General features: G+C 42.1%; 12 non-coding genes across 12 annotated transcripts; all 12 read left to right on the plus strand.

Moving 5' to 3' along the window:
* Positions 1-540: 540 nt before the first annotated feature.
* On the plus strand, positions 541-659 carry LOC126123064 (U5 spliceosomal RNA). The gene has a single exon (XR_007526179.1). It is a non-coding gene; the product is annotated as a U5 spliceosomal RNA (small nuclear RNA).
* A 2,452-nt stretch (positions 660-3,111) lies between these two features.
* On the plus strand, positions 3,112-3,318 carry LOC126123034 (small nucleolar RNA U3). Its single transcript, XR_007526151.1, has one exon. It is a non-coding gene; the product is annotated as a small nucleolar RNA U3 (small nucleolar RNA).
* Positions 3,319-4,263: 945 nt separating this feature from the next.
* LOC126123066 (U5 spliceosomal RNA) lies at positions 4,264-4,382 on the plus strand. Its single transcript, XR_007526180.1, has one exon. It is a non-coding gene; the product is annotated as a U5 spliceosomal RNA (small nuclear RNA).
* A 2,433-nt stretch (positions 4,383-6,815) lies between these two features.
* On the plus strand, positions 6,816-7,022 carry LOC126123046 (small nucleolar RNA U3). Its single transcript, XR_007526162.1, has one exon. It is a non-coding gene; the product is annotated as a small nucleolar RNA U3 (small nucleolar RNA).
* Positions 7,023-7,965: 943 nt separating this feature from the next.
* On the plus strand, positions 7,966-8,084 carry LOC126123067 (U5 spliceosomal RNA). The gene has a single exon (XR_007526181.1). It is a non-coding gene; the product is annotated as a U5 spliceosomal RNA (small nuclear RNA).
* Positions 8,085-10,515: 2,431 nt separating this feature from the next.
* On the plus strand, positions 10,516-10,722 carry LOC126123058 (small nucleolar RNA U3). The gene has a single exon (XR_007526173.1). It is a non-coding gene; the product is annotated as a small nucleolar RNA U3 (small nucleolar RNA).
* Positions 10,723-11,670: 948 nt separating this feature from the next.
* Positions 11,671-11,791, plus strand: LOC126123203 (U5 spliceosomal RNA). The gene has a single exon (XR_007526304.1). It is a non-coding gene; the product is annotated as a U5 spliceosomal RNA (small nuclear RNA).
* Positions 11,792-14,244: 2,453 nt separating this feature from the next.
* LOC126123047 (small nucleolar RNA U3) lies at positions 14,245-14,453 on the plus strand. Its single transcript, XR_007526163.1, has one exon. It is a non-coding gene; the product is annotated as a small nucleolar RNA U3 (small nucleolar RNA).
* A 908-nt stretch (positions 14,454-15,361) lies between these two features.
* On the plus strand, positions 15,362-15,480 carry LOC126123068 (U5 spliceosomal RNA). Its single transcript, XR_007526182.1, has one exon. It is a non-coding gene; the product is annotated as a U5 spliceosomal RNA (small nuclear RNA).
* A 2,431-nt stretch (positions 15,481-17,911) lies between these two features.
* LOC126123070 (small nucleolar RNA U3) lies at positions 17,912-18,118 on the plus strand. The gene has a single exon (XR_007526184.1). It is a non-coding gene; the product is annotated as a small nucleolar RNA U3 (small nucleolar RNA).
* Positions 18,119-19,061: 943 nt separating this feature from the next.
* On the plus strand, positions 19,062-19,180 carry LOC126123069 (U5 spliceosomal RNA). Its single transcript, XR_007526183.1, has one exon. It is a non-coding gene; the product is annotated as a U5 spliceosomal RNA (small nuclear RNA).
* Positions 19,181-21,610: 2,430 nt separating this feature from the next.
* On the plus strand, positions 21,611-21,817 carry LOC126123082 (small nucleolar RNA U3). The gene has a single exon (XR_007526195.1). It is a non-coding gene; the product is annotated as a small nucleolar RNA U3 (small nucleolar RNA).
* The last annotated feature ends 28 nt before the right edge of the window (positions 21,818-21,845 follow it).

A 21,845-nucleotide genomic window follows, 5' to 3' on the forward strand; every position in this document is an offset into this window, starting at 1 on the left:
AATAAGACTGGTTCAAATACTATCGGCAGAAATTTTATTTCTGTTGTCAACTAGTATTAATTAGTTGTGTGGGAGCAGGGGGATATTTCCCTTGCACCATACATCTACATACAGGTTGCGTCTGATGTGGCCTAGTTTTGCGTTCAAAGAACTATCTAGTTGTCTGTTTTTTCAGTGAACGAGTGTGGTGGGGAGGAGAGAGAGATTAGTGTTAGATGCAGAGCAGTGCGGGCAGTTGTGTCTCTGACGGTGGGTCGCCGAGAGGAATTTGGGCGTGCTGCCATCTGTCGGCAGGGTGAGGTAATGAAGCAGCTTGAATGGTGACAGAAATGATGAAAATAGTTATCTAAAGAGTAATATCGACGACATTTGGCAGACACGTATTTCAGCGCTGACAGTTAGTTTGGGGTGTGTGCTTGCATGGCACTGGAAGTGTGTGTTGACAGTAGAGAAGTAGACAAGACGGAAAGAATTTTCCGCGTTCTCGCGGAGAAGCAATAGAGAAGCAGCCATAAGTATTGAAGTGAGGGGCGTTGATCGGCACTCTGGTTTCCCTTCAAAACGAATAAATCTTTCGCCTTTTACTAAAGATTTCCGTGGAGGGGAACATTAAATGAGTCTATAAGGTATTTTTCGTAGTGCTCGGCTATTGCTGAGCCATAATCACAAGTAAAACGTAATGTAATTAACAAGAGGGTAGGTTTGTGTTGTGAGAATGAAGGGCGTGGAGTAGCGGATCACGTTGGATCAGGTAGATGCTTTTTTAATTTGAAAATGTAATTGGCCGTTTCGTAGTATAATGAAACAAGTACATTTGCCCTGAAATGGCTTGCAGTGTGTTAGGCGATTGTGTAAAGAGAGAGAGAGCGCTATTTATTGTCCTGGAAACTCTTGGTGAACCCTTTCCGCATCTCAGTTCTAGATGATTTGAGGGTGTTTACTTGCACTGCAGTTGCACAACAGCATATAAGCCGATATTTGGAAGTGAATGATGAATTGAGAGGCTCTGTAATAAATACTAGTATGTGATTAGTAGATTGTGTTTTGAAACCCAAAATTATTTTTACCGCAGAAGTTTGTGATTTGTAGGTATGATGTGAGTGAGATTTGGGCTGTAGATGGTGGTTAGTTGGGCAGGATGAGCATTTCAATTGTTTTCAATAGAGTGGATATTAGTGGCACTGGCTTGTTGCCATAATGTGGCATTGGTTCTTTGTTCATAACAGTGTACTCAGTTTTGTAGAAGATTTAGGTGAGAAAGAGACAGTTGTTGAATATGACATAGATAGCTAGAGATGAATTGAGTAGCAATTTCCTGGTAGGTGTAGTTTGGGTATGATGTGTCTCAGTGAGAGATAAATCTTGAAATGGAAGGGTTGTTCACCTAGCTACAGTCTTGGAAACTATGTATCTGCTGTTGACTCCAATGTTTTCAAGATTACTTGTGTACAAAATTGGCCAGACTTTGCTGTTTCTTCTTCAGTAAATCAGTGGAAGGGTGGTGCAGATAATGGTATAAAATGTTCAGTGCCTCCTGTGAGTTGTTGATGCTGCTTGTCTTTTTAAGTAAAATTGATAGGGGCTCTTGATTGACCCAGCCATAGACAGAGCTGGTGCATACTTGGCTTGAGAAGACTTTGGCCAGTAAATGATGAAATACCAACACAGTGCTCACAACAAAAGCTCCTTTCCCTGCATTCTAGTTTCCCTCGGGTATAGAGTGACATGATATTGGCAGAGGATGTGCAGATAATCACTTTGATCAGGCTGTTTTTTTTTTTTTAATGCTCTTTTACCAGAATCCATTCATAGTGATAACTGTGTTCTCTGGTGAAACACGATGAGAACATAGTGTGAAGTGCACAGAACTAGCTATTTGAGTGTGTGTGAAAATGTGAGGGTAACCACTGTTACTCCTAAATTTCTGTGGAATTAAGTTTTTCTGTGTGTGTCTGAAAATCCAAGTGGTTCAAGTTGGTACTTTATTTGTTGCAAGCGAAAAAAGCTTTTTTAGTAAACTGAGGGCAACTAGCATTAGTTTCCTGTTCACTGTGACAAGGAAGCTAGTATAAAAAGTAGTTTGTGGTTTTGTTTGCAAAGAAGTGCTCATGGGATGTAAGCACTGCTTGAGATTATTCTGAGATGATTTTTTTTGGGGGGGGGGGGATTGCTAAACATCTAGCATTTTAGTAAGGGAACTTGTCGGAGTAGTTGTAAAATTGTTATTTTTATGAGAAATTTCTTTATTCATAGCACATGGCCATCATAGTTGAAGCATAAAGATTGGCATGGTATGCGTAGGTCTGTAAAATGTCCTGACAGTGATGTTCATAGAGACTTGTTGTATACTTTGATTCTTCATCTGTTTAACAGTAGACATAAGAAATGTATTAGTGGAGCAAGTAGCTGTGAAATTACTGGCGTATGATTGATAGTATGGACGTGGCGCTGAGTGGGAAGTGTTTGTTTAGCTGTGGGTTGTTTTCATAATTGCCATGTGAGGAAAAGCAATACTCGTGATAGGCGAAAAGAGATACAGAGAGAAACACATTTATTGCGAGTATTGTATATCAGCAGCTCTTGGGCGGGTATCAAGTAAGACGCAAAGTGAAACGAAAGAGGAAGTATGCATGAAAGTGGCGATATATCGACAAGAGTTTGCACTGTTAGGGTGAGGTGAATAAACTAGTGCGGTTGCGAAAATTTTCGAAGAGAGAGGCGGCTTTAAAGAAAGCACAAGAGTCCTATGAACGCCGTCTTGTGTGTTTGTCTTTCAGTGGCTATTTGGCATGTCTGCTTGCGCCATAGGATGCTACTGTATGTGCCCCAGGCCCCCCATCTAGCGGCCGGAGGTGCAAGCGGTGTTTACATACAGTCTCGCGTGAGGCAATGGTCTCTCATTTCGGAAGACAAGAAGCACTGGTAGCGCACAAAATAGCTGAGTGAGATCATGGCGGCCAAGTAAGAGTAGAAGTAGGTTCTTTGCAGAATGTCCGAGCTTAAGAAATTCTTCGATAAGTAAATCGCGAAATGTGAAGAGTGTGTCGTATTCTCGTAGGGCGTGTTGACGGTCTCGTGGCATAAGTAGCGAGCGGTTGATAGCTTGCTAGCAAGATCATACTTCACAGGATCATTTCTGTAGTATGTCTTCAACTCTCTCTAGTTCAAAGCTGGAGTAGACGTAACCACGATGATGAGTGGTAGCACTGTCCCTGAGCGTGAGGCTTGCGATCGAGATTCATCGCATCTTGGTTGTAATCGATGATCGTTCACCACATTCTGAGGGATGTGGGAAGGGAATAGCGCTTTCCGAGTGGTGGTTTTATTATATAGAATAGAAGCAAGCATAAGTCATACTTTTGGTATCGGGACCCCGCGTCGTTGCAGAAATGTCGCTACAGGTTGTGGAAGGACTTTGATTACGACATGTCATGAAAGCCTTGTGGGAGTTTCTCGAGTGGCACGGGGACGAGCCATTTGATTTGGCCTGCTCCAAGTGCTAGGCTTGGATGACAACGACGTACTTTTGAGTTACAAGAATGAGTGAGCAACACAAGAAGAGTGCAATTGATGACCATAAAAAGGCTGACACACAACACAGTCTTGATAATCAGCACTAATGCGTGATGTACGGAACATTTAGGAGGAGCACGTTTGGCTAGCAAACATGAATTGAGTGATTTGCAAGGCACTGTTATCTGCAAGAAGGAATGCATGAAATTCGCAAATGAATAAGACTGGTTCAAATACTATCGGCAGAAATTTTATTTCTGTTGTCAACTAGTATTAATTAGTTGTGTGGGAGCAGGGGGATATTTCCCTTGCACCATACATCTACATACAGGTTGCGTCTGATGTGGCCTAGTTTTGCGTTCAAAGAACTATCTAGTTGTCTGTTTTTTCAGTGAACGAGTGTGGTGGGGAGGAGAGAGATTAGTGTTAGATGCAGAGCAGTGCGGGCAGTTGTGTCTCTGACGGTGGGTCGCCGAGAGGAATTGGGCGTGCTGCCATCTGTCGGCAGGTGAGGTAATGAAGCAGCTTGAATGGTGACAGAAATGATGAAAATAGTTATCTAAAGAGTAATATCGACGACATTTGGCAGACACGTATTTCAGCGCTGACAGTTAGTTTGGGGTGTGTGCTTGCATGGCACTGGAAGTGTGTTGACAGTAGAGAAGTAGACAAGACGGAAAGAATTTTCCGCGTTCTCGCGGAGAAGCAATAGAGAAGCAGCCATAAGTATTGAAGTGAGGGCGTTGATCGGCACTCTGGTTTCCCTTCAAAACGAATAAATCTTTCGCCTTTTACTAAAGATTTCCGTGGAGGGGAACATTAAATGAGTCTATAAGGTATTTTTCGTAGTGCTCGGCTATTGCTGAGCCATAATCACAAGTAAAACGTAATGTAATTAACAAGAGGTAGGTTGTGTTGTGAGAATGAAGGGCGTGGAGTAGCGGATCACGTTGGATCAGGTAGATGCTTTTTTAATTTGAAAATGTAATTGGCCGTTTCGTAGTATAATGAAACAAGTACATTTGCCCTGAAATGGCTTGCAGTGTGTTAGGCGATTGTGTAAAGAGAGAGAGAGCGCTATTTATTGTCCTGGAAACTCTTGGTGAACCCTTTCCGCATCTCAGTTCTAGATGATTTGAGGGTGTTTACTTGCACTGCAGTTGCACAACAGCATATAAGCCGATATTTGGAAGTGAATGATGAATTGAGAGGCTTTGTAATAAATACTAGTATGTGATTAGTAGATTGTGTTTTGAAACCCAAAATTATTTTTACCGCAGAAGTTTGTGATTTGTAGGTATGATGTGAGTGAGATTTGGGCTGTAGATGGTGGTTAGTTGGGCAGGATGAGCATTTCAATTGTTTTCAATAGAGTGGATATTAGTGGCACTGGCTTGTTGCCATAATGTGGCATTGGTTCTTTGTTCATAACAGTGTACTCAGTTTTGTAGAAGATTTAGGTGAGAAAGAGACAGTTGTTGAATATGACATAGATAGCTAGAGATGAATTGAGTAGCAATTTCCTGGTAGGTGTAGTTTGGGTATGATGTGTCTCAGTGAGAGATAAATCTTGAAATGGAAGGGTTGTTCCTAGCTACAGTCTTGGAAACTATGTATCTGCTGTTGACTCCAATGTTTTCAAGATTACTTGTGTACAAAATTGGCCAGACTTTGCTGTTTCTTCTTCAGTAAATCAGTGGAAGGTGGTGCAGATAATGGTATAAATGTTCAGTGCCTCCTGTGAGTTGTTGATGCTGCTTGTCTTTTAAGTAAAATTGATAGGGGCTCTTGATTGACCCAGCCATAGACAGAGCTGGTGCATACTTGGCTTGAGAAGACTTTGGCCAGTAAATGATGAAATACCAACACAGTGCTCACAACAAAGCTCCTTTCCCTGCATTCTAGTTTCCCTCGGGTATAGCGTGACATGATATTGGCAGAGGATGTGCAGATAATCACTTTGATCAGGCTGTTTTTTTTTTTTTTTAATGCTCTTTTACCAGAATCCATTCATAGTGATAACTGTGTTCTCTGGTGAAACACGATGAGAACATAGTGTGAAGTGCACAGAACTAGCTATTTGAGTGTGTGTGAAAATGTGAGGTAACCACTGTTACTCCTAAATTTCTGTGGAATTAAGTTTTCTGTGTGTGTCTGAAAATCCAAGTGGTTCAAGTTGGTACTTTATTTGTTGCAAGCGAAAAAAGCTTTTTAGTAAACTGAGGCACTAGCATTAGTTTCCTGTTCACTGTGACAAGGAAGCTAGTATAAAAAGTAGTTTGTGGTTTTGTTTGCAAAGAAGTGCTCATGGGATGTAAGCACTGCTTGAGATTATTCTGAGATGATTTTTTTTGGGGGGAGGGGATTGCTAAACATCTAGCATTTTAGTAAGGAACTTGTCGGAGTAGTTGTAAAATTGTTATTTTATGAGAAATTTCTTTATTCATAGCACATGGCCATCATAGTTGAAGCATAAAGATTGGCATGGTATGCGTAGGTCTGTAAAATGTCCTGACAGTGATGTTCATAGAGACTTGTTGTATACTTTGATTCTTCATCTGTTTAACAGTAGACATAAGAAATGTATTAGTGGAGCAAGTAGCTGTGAAATTACTGGCGTATGATTGATAGTATGGACGTGGCGCTGAGTGGAAGTGTTTGTTTAGCTGTGGGTGTTTTCATAATTGCCATGTGAGGAAAAGCAATACTCGTGATAGGCGAAAAGAGATACAGAGAGAAACACATTTATTGCGAGTATTGTATATCAGCAGCTCTTGGGCGGGTATCAAGTAAGACGCAAAGTGAAACGAAAGAGGAAGTATGCATGAAAGTGGCGATATATCGACAAGAGTTTGCACTGTTAGGGTGAGGTGAATAAACTAGTGCGGTGCGAAAATTTTCGAAGAGAGAGGCGGCTTTAAAGAAAGCACAAGAGTCCTATGAACGCCGTCTTGTGTGTTTGTCTTTCAGTGGCTATTTGGCATGTCTGCTTGCGCCATAGGATGCTACTGTATGTGCCCCAGGCCCCCATCTAGCGGCCGGAGGTGCAAGCGGTGTTTACATACAGTCTCGCGTGAGGCAATGGTCTCTCATTTCGGAAGACAAGAAGCACTGGTAGCGCACAAAATAGCTGAGTGAGATCATGGCGGCCAAGTAAGAGTAGAAGTAGGTTCTTTGCAGAATGTCCGAGCTTAAGAAATTCTTCGATAAGTAAATCGCGAAATGTGAAGAGTGTGTCGTATTCTCGTAGGGCGTGTTGACGGTCTCGTGGCATAAGTAGCGAGCGGTGATAGCTTGCTAGCAAGATCATACTTCACAGGATCATTTCTGTAGTATGTCTTCAACTCTCTCTAGTTCAAAGCTGGAGTAGACGTAACCACGATGATGAGTGGTAGCACTGTCCCTGAGCGTGAGGCTTGCGATCGAGATTCATCGCATCTTGGTTGTAATCGATGATCGTTCACCACATTCTGAGGGATGTGGGAAGGGAATAGCGCTTTCCGAGTGGTGGTTTTATTATATAGAATAGAAGCAAGCATAAGTCATACTTTTGGTATCGGGACCCGCGTCGTTGCAGAAATGTCGCTACAGGTTGTGGAAGGACTTTGATTACGACATGTCATGAAAGCCTTGTGGGAGTTTCTCGAGTGGCACGGGGACGAGCCATTTGATTTGGCCTGCTCCAAGTGCTAGGCTTGGATGACAACGACGTACTTTTGAGTTACAAGAATGTGTGAGCAACACAAGAAGAGTGCAATTGATGACCATAAAAGGCTGACACACAACACAGTCTTGATAATCAGCACTAATGCGTGATGTACGGAACATTTAGGAGGAGCACGTTTGGCTAGCAAACATGAATTGAGTGATTTGCAAGGCACTGTTATCTGCAAGAAGGAATGCATGAAATTCGCAAATGAATAAGACTGGTTCAAATACTATCGGCAGAAATTTTATTTCTGTTGTCAACTAGTATTAATTAGTTGTGTGGGAGCAGGGGGATATTTCCCTTGCACCATACATCTACATACAGGTTGCGTCTGATGTGGCCTAGTTTTGCGTTCAAAGAACTATCTAGTTGTCTGTTTTTTCAGTGAACGAGTGTGGTGGGGAGGAGAGAGATTAGTGTTAGATGCAGAGCAGTGCGGGCAGTTGTGTCTCTGACGGTGGGTCGCCGAGAGGAATTGGGCGTGCTGCCATCTGTCGGCAGGTGAGGTAATGAAGCAGCTTGAATGGTGACAGAAATGATGAAAATAGTTATCTAAAGAGTAATATCGACGACATTTGGCAGACACGTATTTCAGCGCTGACAGTTAGTTTGGGGTGTGTGCTTGCATGGCACTGGAAGTGTGTTGACAGTAGAGAAGTAGACAAGACGGAAAGAATTTTCCGCGTTCTCGCGGAGAAGCAATAGAGAAGCAGCCATAAGTATTGAAGTGAGGGCGTTGATCGGCACTCTGGTTTCCCTTCAAAACGAATAAATCTTTCGCCTTTTACTAAAGATTTCCGTGGAGGGGAACATTAAATGAGTCTATAAGGTATTTTTCGTAGTGCTCGGCTATTGCTGAGCCATAATCACAAGTAAAACGTAATGTAATTAACAAGAGGTAGGTTGTGTTGTGAGAATGAAGGGCGTGGAGTAGCGGATCACGTTGGATCAGGTAGATGCTTTTTTAATTTGAAAATGTAATTGGCCGTTTCGTAGTATAATGAAACAAGTACATTTGCCCTGAAATGGCTTGCAGTGTGTTAGGCGATTGTGTAAAGAGAGAGAGAGCGCTATTTATTGTCCTGGAAACTCTTGGTGAACCCTTTCCGCATCTCAGTTCTAGATGATTTGAGGGTGTTTACTTGCACTGCAGTTGCACAACAGCATATAAGCCGATATTTGGAAGTGAATGATGAATTGAGAGGCTCTGTAATAAATACTAGTATGTGATTAGTAGATTGTGTTTTGAAACCCAAAATTATTTTTACCGCAGAAGTTTGTGATTTGTAGGTATGATGTGAGTGAGATTTGGGCTGTAGATGGTGGTTAGTTGGGCAGGATGAGCATTTCAATTGTTTTCAATAGAGTGGATATTAGTGGCACTGGCTTGTTGCCATAATGTGGCATTGGTTCTTTGTTCATAACAGTGTACTCAGTTTTGTAGAAGATTTAGGTGAGAAAGAGACAGTTGTTGAATATGACATAGATAGCTAGAGATGAATTGAGTAGCAATTTCCTGGTAGGTGTAGTTTGGGTATGATGTGTCTCAGTGAGAGATAAATCTTGAAATGGAAGGGTTGTTCCTAGCTACAGTCTTGGAAACTATGTATCTGCTGTTGACTCCAATGTTTTCAAGATTACTTGTGTACAAAATTGGCCAGACTTTGCTGTTTCTTCTTCAGTAAATCAGTGGAAGGTGGTGCAGATAATGGTATAAATGTTCAGTGCCTCCTGTGAGTTGTTGATGCTGCTTGTCTTTTAAGTAAAATTGATAGGGGCTCTTGATTGACCCAGCCATAGACAGAGCTGGTGCATACTTGGCTTGAGAAGACTTTGGCCAGTAAATGATGAAATACCAACACAGTGCTCACAACAAAGCTCCTTTCCCTGCATTCTAGTTTCCCTCGGGTATAGAGTGACATGATATTGGCAGAGGATGTGCAGATAATCACTTTGATCAGGCTGTTTTTTTTTTTTTAATGCTCTTTTACCAGAATCCATTCATAGTGATAACTGTGTTCTCTGGTGAAACACGATGAGAACATAGTGTGAAGTGCACAGAACTAGCTATTTGAGTGTGTGTGAAAATGTGAGGTAACCACTGTTACTCCTAAATTTCTGTGGAATTAAGTTTTCTGTGTGTGTCTGAAAATCCAAGTGGTTCAAGTTGGTACTTTATTTGTTGCAAGCGAAAAAAGCTTTTTAGTAAACTGAGGCACTAGCATTAGTTTCCTGTTCACTGTGACAAGGAAGCTAGTATAAAAAGTAGTTTGTGGTTTTGTTTGCAAAGAAGTGCTCATGGGATGTAAGCACTGCTTGAGATTATTCTGAGATGATTTTTTTGGGGGGGGGGGATTGCTAAACATCTAGCATTTTAGTAAGGAACTTGTCGGAGTAGTTGTAAAATTGTTATTTTATGAGAAATTTCTTTATTCATAGCACATGGCCATCATAGTTGAAGCATAAAGATTGGCATGGTATGCGTAGGTCTGTAAAATGTCCTGACAGTGATGTTCATAGAGACTTGTTGTATACTTTGATTCTTCATCTGTTTAACAGTAGACATAAGAAATGTATTAGTGGAGCAAGTAGCTGTGAAATTACTGGCGTATGATTGATAGTATGGACGTGGCGCTGAGTGGAAGTGTTTGTTTAGCTGTGGGTGTTTTCATAATTGCCATGTGAGGAAAAGCAATACTCGTGATAGGCGAAAAGAGATACAGAGAGAAACACATTTATTGCGAGTATTGTATATCAGCAGCTCTTGGGCGGGTATCAAGTAAGACGCAAAGTGAAACGAAAGAGGAAGTATGCATGAAAGTGGCGATATATCGACAAGAGTTTGCACTGTTAGGGTGAGGTGAATAAACTAGTGCGGTGCGAAAATTTTCGAAGAGAGAGGCGGCTTTAAAGAAAGCACAAGAGTCCTATGAACGCCGTCTTGTGTGTTTGTCTTTCAGTGGCTATTTGGCATGTCTGCTTGCGCCATAGGATGCTACTGTATGTGCCCCAGGCCCCCATCTAGCGGCCGGAGGTGCAAGCGGTGTTTACATACAGTCTCGCGTGAGGCAATGGTCTCTCATTTCGGAAGACAAGAAGCACTGGTAGCGCACAAAATAGCTGAGTGAGATCATGGCGGCCAAGTAAGAGTAGAAGTAGGTTCTTTGCAGAATGTCCGAGCTTAAGAAATTCTTCGATAAGTAAATCGCGAAATGTGAAGAGTGTGTCGTATTCTCGTAGGGCGTGTTGACGGTCTCGTGGCATAAGTAGCGAGCGGTGATAGCTTGGCTAGCAAGATCATACTTCACAGGATCATTTCTGTAGTATGTCTTCAACTCTCTCTAGTTCAAAGCTGGAGTAGACGTAACCACGATGATGAGTGGTAGCACTGTCCCTGAGCGTGAGGCTTGCGATCGAGATTCATCGCATCTTGGTTGTAATCGATGATCGTTCACCACATTCTGAGGGATGTGGGAAGGGAATAGCGCTTTCCGAGTGGTGGTTTTATTATATAGAATAGAAGCAAGCATAAGTCATACTTTTGGTATCGGGACCCGCGTCGTTGCAGAAATGTCGCTACAGGTTGTGGAAGGACTTTGATTACGACATGTCATGAAAGCCTTGTGGGAGTTTCTCGAGTGGCACGGGGGACGAGCCATTTGATTTGGCCTGCTCCAAGTGCTAGGCTTGGATGACAACGACGTACTTTTGAGTTACAAGAATGAGTGAGCAACACAAGAAGAGTGCAATTGATGACCATAAAAGGCTGACACACAACACAGTCTTGATAATCAGCACTAATGCGTGATGTACGGAACATTTAGGAGGAGCACGTTTGGCTAGCAAACATGAATTGAGTGATTTGCAAGGCACTGTTATCTGCAAGAAGGAATGCATGAAATTCGCAAATGAATAAGACTGGTTCAAATACTATCGGCAGAAATTTTATTTCTGTTGTCAACTAGTATTAATTAGTTGTGTGGGGAGCAGGGGGATATTTCCCTTGCACCATACATCTACATACAGGTTGCGTCTGATGTGGCCTAGTTTTGCGTTCAAAGAACTATCTAGTTGTCTGTTTTTTTCAGTGAACGAGTGTGGTGGGGAGGAGAGAGATTAGTGTTAGATGCAGAGCAGTGCGGGGCAGTTGTGTCTCTGACGGTGGGTCGCCGAGAGGAATTGGGCGTGCTGCCATCTGTCGGCAGGTGAGGTAATGAAGCAGCTTGAATGGTGACAGAAATGATGAAAATAGTTATCTAAAGAGTAATATCGACGACATTTGGCAGACACGTATTTCAGCGCTGACAGTTAGTTTGGGGTGTGTGCTTGCATGGCACTGGAAGTGTGTTGACAGTAGAGAAGTAGACAAGACGGAAAGAATTTTCCGCGTTCTCGCGGAGAAGCAAATAGAGAAGCAGCCATAAGTATTGAAGTGAGGGCGTTGATCGGCACTCTGGTTTCCCTTCAAAACGAATAAATCTTTCGCCTTTTTACTAAAGATTTCCGTGGGAGGGGAACATTAAATGAGTCTATAAGGTATTTTTCGTAGTGCTCGGCTATTGCTGAGCCATAATCACAAGTAAAACGTAATGTAATTAACAAGAGGTAGGTTGTGTTGTGAGAATGAAGGGCGTGGAGTAGCGGATCACGTTGGATCAGGTAGATGCTTTTTTAATTTGAAAATGTAATTGGCCGTTTCGTAGTATAATGAAACAAGTACATTTGCCCTGAAATGGCTTGCAGTGTGTTAGGCGATTGTGTAAAGAGAGAGAGAGCGCTATTTATTGTCCTGGAAACTCTTGGTGAACCCTTTCCGCATCTCAGTTCTAGATGATTTGAGGGGTGTTTACTTGCACTGCAGTTGCACAAACAGCATATAAGCCGATATTTGGAAGTGAATGATGAATTGAGAGGCTTTGTAATAAATACTAGTATGTGATTAGTAGATTGTGTTTTGAAACCCAAAATTATTTTTTACCGCAGAAGTTTGTGATTTGTAGGTATGATGTGAGTGAGATTTGGGCTGTAGATGGTGGTTAGTTGGGCAGGATGAGCATTTCAATTGTTTTCAATAGAGTGGATATTAGTGGCACTGGCTTGTTGCCATAATGTGGCATTGGTTCTTTGTTCATAACAGTGTACTCAGTTTTGTAGAAGATTTAGGTGAGAAAGAGACAGTTGTTGAATATGACATAGATAGCTAGAGATGAATTGAGTAGCAATTTCCTGGTAGGTGTAGTTTGGGTATGATGTGTCTCAGTGAGAGATAAATCTTGAAATGGAAGGGTTGTTCCTAGCTACAGTCTTGGAAACTATGTATCTGCTGTTGACTCCAATGTTTTCAAGATTACTTGTGTACAAAATTGGCCAGACTTTGCTGTTTCTTCTTCAGTAAATCAGTGGAAGGTGGTGCAGATAATGGTATAAATGTTCAGTGCCTCCTGTGAGTTGTTGATGCTGCTTGTCTTTTAAGTAAAATTGATAGGGGCTCTTGATTTGACCCAGCCATAGACAGAGCTGGTGCATACTTGGCTTGAGAAGACTTTGGCCAGTAAATGATGAAATACCAACACAGTGCTCACAACAAAGCTCCTTTCCCTGCATTCTAGTTTCCCTCGGGGTATAGAGTGACATGATATTGGCAGAGGATGTGCAGATAATCACTTTGATCAGGCTGTTTTTTTTTTTAATGCTCTTTTTACCAGAATCCATTCATAGTGATAACTGTGTTCTCTGGTGAAACACGATGAGAACATAGTGTGAAGTGCACAGAACTAGCTATTTGAGTGTGTGTGAAAATGTGAGGTAACCACTGTTACTCCTAAATTTCTGTGGAATTAAGTTTTCGTGTGTGTGTCTGAAAATCCAAGTGGTTTCAAGTTGGTAGTTTATTTGTTGCAAGCAAAAAAAGCTTTTTAGTAAACTGAGGCACTAGCATTAGTTTCCCTGTTCAGTGTGACAAGGAAGCTAGTATAAAAAGTAGTTTGTGGTTTTGTTTGCAAAGAAGTGCTCATGGGATGTAAGCACTGCTTGAGATTATTCTGAGATGATTTTTGGGGGGGAGGGGGGGGATTGCTAAACATCTAGCATTTTAGTAAGGAACTTGTCGGAGTAGTATGTAAAATTGTTATTTTATGAGAAATTTCTTTATTCATAGCACATGGCCATCATAGTTGAAGCATAAAGATTGGCATGGTATGCGTAGGTCTGTAAAATGTCCTGACAGTGATGTTCATAGAGACTTGTTGTATACTTTGATTCTTCATCTGTTTAACAGTTAGACATAAGAAATGTATTAGTGGAGCAAGTAGAGCTGTGAAATTACTGGCGTATGATTGATAGTATGGACGTGGCGCTGAGTGGAAGTGTTTGTTTAGCTGTGGGTGTTTTCATAATTGCCATGTGAGGAAAAGCAATACTCGTGATAGGCGAAAAGAGATACAGAGAGAAACACATTTATTGCGAGTATTGTATATCAGCAGCTCTTGGGGCGGGGTATCAAGTAAGACGCAAAGTGAAACGAAAGAGGAAGTATGCATGAAAGTGGCGATATATCGACAAGAGTTTGCACTGTTAGGGTAGGGTGAGGTGAATAAACTAGTGCGGTGCGAAAATTTTCGAAGAGAGAGGCGGCTTTAAAGAAAGCACAAGAGTCCTATGAACGCCGTCTTGTGTGTTTGTCTTTCAGTGGCTATTTGGCATGTCTGCTTGCGCCATAGGATGCTACTGTATGTGCCCCAGGCCCCCATCTAGCGGCCGGAGGTGCAAGCGGTGTTTACATACAGTCTCGCGTGAGGCAATGGTCTCTCATTTCGGAAGACAAGAAGCACTGGTAGCGCACAAAATAGCTGAGTGAGATCATGGCGGCCAAGTAAGAGTAGAAGTAGGTTCTTTGCAGAATGTCCGAGCTTAAGAAATTCTTCGATAAGTAAATCGCGAAATGTGAAGAGTGGTGTCGTATTCTCGTAGGGCTGTGTTGACGGTCTCGTGGCATAAGTAGCGAGCGGTGATAGCTTGCTAGCAAGATCATACTTCACAGGATCATTTCTGTAGTATGTCTTCAACTCTCTCTAGTTCAAAGCTGGAGTAGACGTAACCACGATGATGAGTGGTAGCACTGTCCCTGAGCGTGAGGGCTTGCGATCGAGATTCATCGCATCTTGGTTGTAATCGATGATCGTTCACCACATTCTGAGGGATGTGGGAAGGGGAATAGCGCTTTCCGAGTGGTGGTTTTATTATATAGAATAGAAGCAAGCATAAGTCATACTTTTGGTATCGGGACCCGCGTCGTTGCAGAATGTCGCTACAGGTTGTGGAAGGACTTTGATTACGACATGTCATGAAAGCCTTGTGGGAGTTTCTCGAGTGGCACGGGGACGAGCCATTTGATTTGGCCTGCTCCAAGTGCTAGGCTTGGATGACAACGACGTACTTTTGAGTTACAAGAATGTGTGAGCAACACAAGAAGAGTGCAATTGATTGACACATAAAAGGCTGACACACAACACAGTCTTGATAATCAGCACTAATGCGTGATGTACGGAACATTTAGGAGGAGCACGTTTGGCTAGCAAACATGAATTGAGTGATTTGCAAGGCACTGTTATCTGCAAGAAGGAATGCATGAAATTCGCAAATGAATAAGACTGGTTCAAATACTATCGGCAGAAATTTTATTTCTGTTGTCAACTAGTATTAATTAGTTGTGTGGGAGCAGGGGGATATTTCCCTTGCACCATACATCTACATACAGGTTGCGTCTGATGTGGCCTAGTTTTGCGTTCAAAGAACTATCTAGTTGTCTGTTTTTTCAGTGAACGAGTGTGGTGGGGAGGAGAGAGATTAGTGTTAGATGCAGAGCAGTGCGGGCAGTTGTGTCTCTGACGGTGGGTCGCCGAGAGGAATTGGGCGTGCTGCCCATCTGTCGGCAGGTGAGGTAATGAAGCAGCTTGAATGGTGACAGAAATGATGAAAATAGTTATCTAAAGAGTAATATCGACGACATTTGGCAGACACGTATTTCAGCGCTGACAGTTAGTTTGGGGTGTGTGCTTGCATGGCACTGAGAATTTTCCGCGTTCTCGCGGAGAAGCAATAGAGAAGCAGCCATAAGTATTGAAGTGAGGGCGTTGATCGGCACTCTGGTTTCCCTTCAAAACGAATAAATCTTTCGCCTTTTACTAAAGATTTCCGTGGAGGGGAACATTAAATGAGTCTATAAGGTATTTTTCGTAGTGCTCGGCTATTGCTGAGCCATAATCACAAGTAAAACGTAATGTAATTAACAAGAGGTAGGTTGTGTTGTGAGAATGAAGGGCGTGGAGTAGCGGATCACGTTGGATCAGGTAGATGCTTTTTTAATTTGAAAATGTAATTGGCCGTTTCGTAGTATAATGAAACAAGTACATTTGCCCTGAAATGGCTTGCAGTGTGTTAGGCGATTGTGTAAAGAGAGAGAGAGCGCTATTTATTGTCCTGGAAACTCTTGGTGAACCCTTTCCGCATCTCAGTTCTAGATGATTTGAGGGTGTTTACTTGCACTGCAGTTGCACAACAGCATATAAGCCGATATTTGGAAGTGAATGATGAATTGAGAGGCTTTGTAATAAATACTAGTATGTGATTAGTAGATTGTGTTTTGAAACCCAAAATTATTTTTACCGCAGAAGTTTGTGATTTGTAGGTATGATGTGAGTGAGATTTGGGCTGTAGATGGTGGTTAGTTGGGCAGGATGAGCATTTCAATTGTTTTCAATAGAGTGGATATTAGTGGCACTGGCTTGTTGCCATAATGTGGCATTGGTTCTTTGTTCATAACAGTGTACTCAGTTTTGTAGAAGATTTAGGTGAGAAAGAGACAGTTGTTGAATATGACATAGATAGCTAGAGATGAATTGAGTAGCAATTTCCTGGTAGGTGTAGTTTGGGTATGATGTGTCTCAGTGAGAGATAAATCTTGAAATGGAAGGGTTGTTCCTAGCTACAGTCTTGGAAACTATGTATCTGCTGTTGACTCCAATGTTTTCAAGATTACTTGTGTACAAAATTGGCCAGACTTTGCTGTTTCTTCTTCAGTAAATCAGTGGAAGGTGGTGCAGATAATGGTATAAATGTTCAGTGCCTCCTGTGAGTTGTTGATGCTGCTTGTCTTTTAAGTAAAATTGATAGGGGCTCTTGATTGACCCAGCCATAGACAGAGCTGGTGCATACTTGGCTTGAGAAGACTTTGGCCAGTAAATGATGAAATACCAACACAGTGCTCACAACAAAGCTCCTTTCCCTGCATTCTAGTTTCCCTCGGGTATAGCGTGACATGATATTGGCAGAGGATGTGCAGATAATCACTTTGATCAGGCTGTTTTTTTTTTTTTTAATGCTCTTTTACCAGAATCCATTCATAGTGATAACTGTGTTCTCTGGTGAAACACGATGAGAACATAGTGTGAAGTGCACAGAACTAGCTATTTGAGTGTGTGTGAAAATGTGAGGTAACCACTGTTACTCCTAAATTTCTGTGGAATTAAGTTTTCTGTGTGTGTCTGAAAATCCAAGTGGTTCAAGTTGGTACTTTATTTGTTGCAAGCGAAAAAAGCTTTTTAGTAAACTGAGGCACTAGCATTAGTTTCCTGTTCACTGTGACAAGGAAGCTAGTATAAAAAGTAGTTTGTGGTTTTGTTTGCAAAGAAGTGCTCATGGGATGTAAGCACTGCTTGAGATTATTCTGAGATGATTTTTGGGGGGGGGGGGGATTGCTAAACATCTAGCATTTTAGTAAGGAACTTGTCGGAGTAGTTGTAAAATTGTTATTTTATGAGAAATTTCTTTATTCATAGCACATGGCCATCATAGTTGAAGCATAAAGATTGGCATGGTATGCGTAGGTCTGTAAAATGTCCTGACAGTGATGTTCATAGAGACTTGTTGTATACTTTGATTCTTCATCTGTTTAACAGTAGACATAAGAAATGTATTAGTGGAGCAAGTAGCTGTGAAATTACTGGCGTATGATTGATAGTATGGACGTGGCGCTGAGTGGAAGTGTTTGTTTAGCTGTGGGTGTTTTCATAATTGCCATGTGAGGAAAAGCAATACTCGTGATAGGCGAAAAGAGATACAGAGAGAAACACATTTATTGCGAGTATTGTATATCAGCAGCTCTTGGGCGGGTATCAAGTAAGACGCAAAGTGAAACGAAAGAGGAAGTATGCATGAAAGTGGCGATATATCGACAAGAGTTTGCACTGTTAGGGTGAGGTGAATAAACTAGTGCGGTGCGAAAATTTTCGAAGAGAGAGGCGGCTTTAAAGAAAGCACAAGAGTCCTATGAACGCCGTCTTGTGTGTTTGTCTTTCAGTGGCTATTTGGCATGTCTGCTTGCGCCATAGGATGCTACTGTATGTGCCCCAGGCCCCCATCTAGCGGCCGGAGGTGCAAGCGGTGTTTACATACAGTCTCGCGTGAGGCAATGGTCTCTCATTTCGGAAGACAAGAAGCACTGGTAGCGCACAAAATAGCTGAGTGAGATCATGGCGGCCAAGTAAGAGTAGAAGTAGGTTCTTTGCAGAATGTCCGAGCTTAAGAAATTCTTCGATAAGTAAATCGCGAAATGTGAAGAGTGTGTCGTATTCTCGTAGGGCGTGTTGACGGTCTCGTGGCATAAGTAGCGAGCGGTGATAGCTTGCTAGCAAGATCATACTTCACAGGATCATTTCTGTAGTATGTCTTCAACTCTCTCTAGTTCAAAGCTGGAGTAGACGTAACCACGATGATGAGTGGTAGCACTGTCCCTGAGCGTGAGGCTTGCGATCGAGATTCATCGCATCTTGGTTGTAATCGATGATCGTTCACCACATTCTGAGGGATGTGGGAAGGGAATAGCGCTTTCCGAGTGGTGGTTTTATTATATAGAATAGAAGCAAGCATAAGTCATACTTTTGGTATCGGGACCCGCGTCGTTGCAGAAATGTCGCTACAGGTTGTGGAAGGACTTTGATTACGACATGTCATGAAAGCCTTGTGGGAGTTTCTCGAGTGGCACGGGGACGAGCCATTTGATTTGGCCTGCTCCAAGTGCTAGGCTTGGATGACAACGACGTACTTTTGAGTTACAAGAATGAGTGAGCAACACAAGAAGAGTGCAATTGATGGCCATAAAAGGCTGACACACAACACAGTCTTGATAATCAGCACTAATGCGTGATGTACGGAACATTTAGGAGGAGCACGTTTGGCTAGCAAACATGAATTGAGTGATTTGCAAGGCACTGTTATCTGCAAGAAGGAATGCATGAAATTCGCAAATGAATAAGACTGGTTCAAATACTATCGGCAGAAATTTTATTTCTGTTGTCAACTAGTATTAATTAGTTGTGTGGGAGCAGGGGGATATTTCCCTTGCACCATACATCTACATACAGGTTGCGTCTGATGTGGCCTAGTTTTGCGTTCAAAGAACTATCTAGTTGTCTGTTTTTTCAGTGAACGAGTGTGGTGGGGAGGAGAGAGATTAGTGTTAGATGCAGAGCAGTGCGGGCAGTTGTGTCTCTGACGGTGGGTCGCCGAGAGGAATTGGGCGTGCTGCCATCTGTCGGCAGGTGAGGTAATGAAGCAGCTTGAATGGTGACAGAAATGATGAAAATAGTTATCTAAAGAGTAATATCGACGACATTTGGCAGACACGTATTTCAGCGCTGACAGTTAGTTTGGGGTGTGTGCTTGCATGGCACTGGAAGTGTGTTGACAGTAGAGAAGTAGACAAGACGGAAAGAATTTTCCGCGTTCTCGCGGAGAAGCAATAGAGAAGCAGCCATAAGTATTGAAGTGAGGGCGTTGATCGGCACTCTGGTTTCCCTTCAAAACGAATAAATCTTTCGCCTTTTACTAAAGATTTCCGTGGAGGGGAACATTAAATGAGTCTATAAGGTATTTTTCGTAGTGCTCGGCTATTGCTGAGCCATAATCACAAGTAAAACGTAATGTAATTAACAAGAGGTAGGTTGTGTTGTGAGAATGAAGGGCGTGGAGTAGCGGATCACGTTGGATCAGGTAGATGCTTTTTTAATTTGAAAATGTAATTGGCCGTTTCGTAGTATAATGAAACAAGTACATTTGCCCTGAAATGGCTTGCAGTGTGTTAGGCGATTGTGTAAAGAGAGAGAGAGCGCTATTTATTGTCCTGGAAACTCTTGGTGAACCCTTTCCGCATCTCAGTTCTAGATGATTTGAGGGTGTTTACTTGCACTGCAGTTGCACAACAGCATATAAGCCGATATTTGGAAGTGAATGATGAATTGAGAGGCTTTGTAATAAATACTAGTATGTGATTAGTAGATTGTGTTTTGAAACCCAAAATTATTTTTACCGCAGAAGTTTGTGATTTGTAGGTATGATGTGAGTGAGATTTGGGCTGTAGATGGTGGTTAGTTGGGCAGGATGAGCATTTCAATTGTTTTCAATAGAGTGGATATTAGTGGCACTGGCTTGTTGCCATAATGTGGCATTGGTTCTTTGTTCATAACAGTGTACTCAGTTTTGTAGAAGATTTAGGTGAGAAAGAGACAGTTGTTGAATATGACATAGATAGCTAGAGATGAATTGAGTAGCAATTTCCTGGTAGGTGTAGTTTGGGTATGATGTGTCTCAGTGAGAGATAAATCTTGAAATGGAAGGGTTGTTCCTAGCTACAGTCTTGGAAACTATGTATTTGCTGTTGACTCCAATGTTTTCAAGATTACTTGTGTACAAAATTGGCCAGACTTTGCTGTTTCTTCTTCAGTAAATCAGTGGAAGGTGGTGCAGATAATGGTATAAATGTTCAGTGCCTCCTGTGAGTTGTTGATGCTGCTTGTCTTTTAAGTAAAATTGATAGGGGCTCTTGATTGACCCAGCCATAGACAGAGCTGGTGCATACTTGGCTTGAGAAGACTTTGGCCAGTAAATGATGAAATACCAACACAGTGCTCACAACAAAGCTCCTTTCCCTGCATTCTAGTTTCCCTCGGGTATAGAGTGACATGATATTGGCAGAGGATGTGCAGATAATCACTTTGATCAGGCTGTTTTTTTTTTTAATGCTCTTTTACCAGAATCCATTCATAGTGATAACTGTGTTCTCTGGTGAAACACGATGAGAACATAGTGTGAAGTGCACAGAACTAGCTATTTGAGTGTGTGTGAAAATGTGAGGTAACCACTGTTACTCCTAAATTTCTGTGGAATTAAGTTTTCTGTGTGTGTCTGAAAATCCAAGTGGTTCAAGTTGGTAGTTTATTTGTTGCAAGCAAAAAAAGCTTTTTAGTAAACTGAGGCACTAGCATTAGTTTCCTGTTCAGTGTGACAAGGAAGCTAGTATAAAAAGTAGTTTGTGGTTTTGTTTGCAAAGAAGTGCTCATGGGATGTAAGCACTGCTTGAGATTATTCTGAGATGATTTTTGGGGGGGGGGGGGGGATTGCTAAACATCTAGCATTTTAGTAAGGAACTTGTCGGAGTAGTTGTAAAATTGTTATTTTATGAGAAATTTCTTTATTCATAGCACATGGCCATCATAGTTGAAGCATAAAGATTGGCATGGTATGCGTAGGTCTGTAAAATGTCCTGACAGTGATGTTCATAGAGACTTGTTGTATACTTTGATTCTTCATCTGTTTAACAGTAGACATAAGAAATGTATTAGTGGAGCAAGTAGCTGTGAAATTACTGGCGTATGATTGATAGTATGGACGTGGCGCTGAGTGGAAGTGTTTGTTTAGCTGTGGGTGTTTTCATAATTGCCATGTGAGGAAAAGCAATACTCGTGATAGGCGAAAAGAGATACAGAGAGAAACACATTTATTGCGAGTATTGTATATCAGCAGCTCTTGGGCGGGTATCAAGTAAGACGCAAAGTGAAACGAAAGAGGAAGTATGCATGAAAGTGGCGATATATCGACAAGAGTTTGCACTGTTAGGGTGAGGTGAATAAACTAGTGCGGTGCGAAAATTTTCGAAGAGAGAGGCGGCTTTAAAGAAAGCACAAGAGTCCTATGAACGCCGTCTTGTGTGTTTGTCTTTCAGTGGCTATTTGGCATGTCTGCTTGCGCCATAGGATGCTACTGTATGTGCCCCAGGCCCCCATCTAGCGGCCGGAGGTGCAAGCGGTGTTTACATACAGTCTCGCGTGAGGCAATGGTCTCTCATTTCGGAAGACAAGAAGCACTGGTAGCGCACAAAATAGCTGAGTGAGATCATGGCGGCCAAGTAAGAGTAGAAGTAGGTTCTTTGCAGAATGTCCGAGCTTAAGAAATTCTTCGATAAGTAAATCGCGAAATGTGAAGAGTGTGTCGTATTCTCGTAGGGCGTGTTGACGGTCTCGTGGCATAAGTAGCGAGCGGTGATAGCTTGCTAGCAAGATCATACTTCACAGGATCATTTCTGTAGTATGTCTTCAACTCTCTCTAGTTCAAAGCTGGAGTAGACGTAACCACGATGATGAGTGGTAGCACTGTCCCTGAGCGTGAGGCTTGCGATCGAGATTCATCGCATCTTGGTTGTAATCGATGATCGTTCACCACATTCTGAGGGATGTGGGAAGGGAATAGCGCTTTCCGAGTGGTGGTTTTATTATATAGAATAGAAGCAAGC

This window comes from Schistocerca cancellata, unplaced genomic scaffold, assembly GCF_023864275.1.
Source record: "Schistocerca cancellata isolate TAMUIC-IGC-003103 unplaced genomic scaffold, iqSchCanc2.1 HiC_scaffold_417, whole genome shotgun sequence".
Lineage (NCBI taxonomy): Eukaryota > Metazoa > Arthropoda > Insecta > Orthoptera > Acrididae > Schistocerca > Schistocerca cancellata.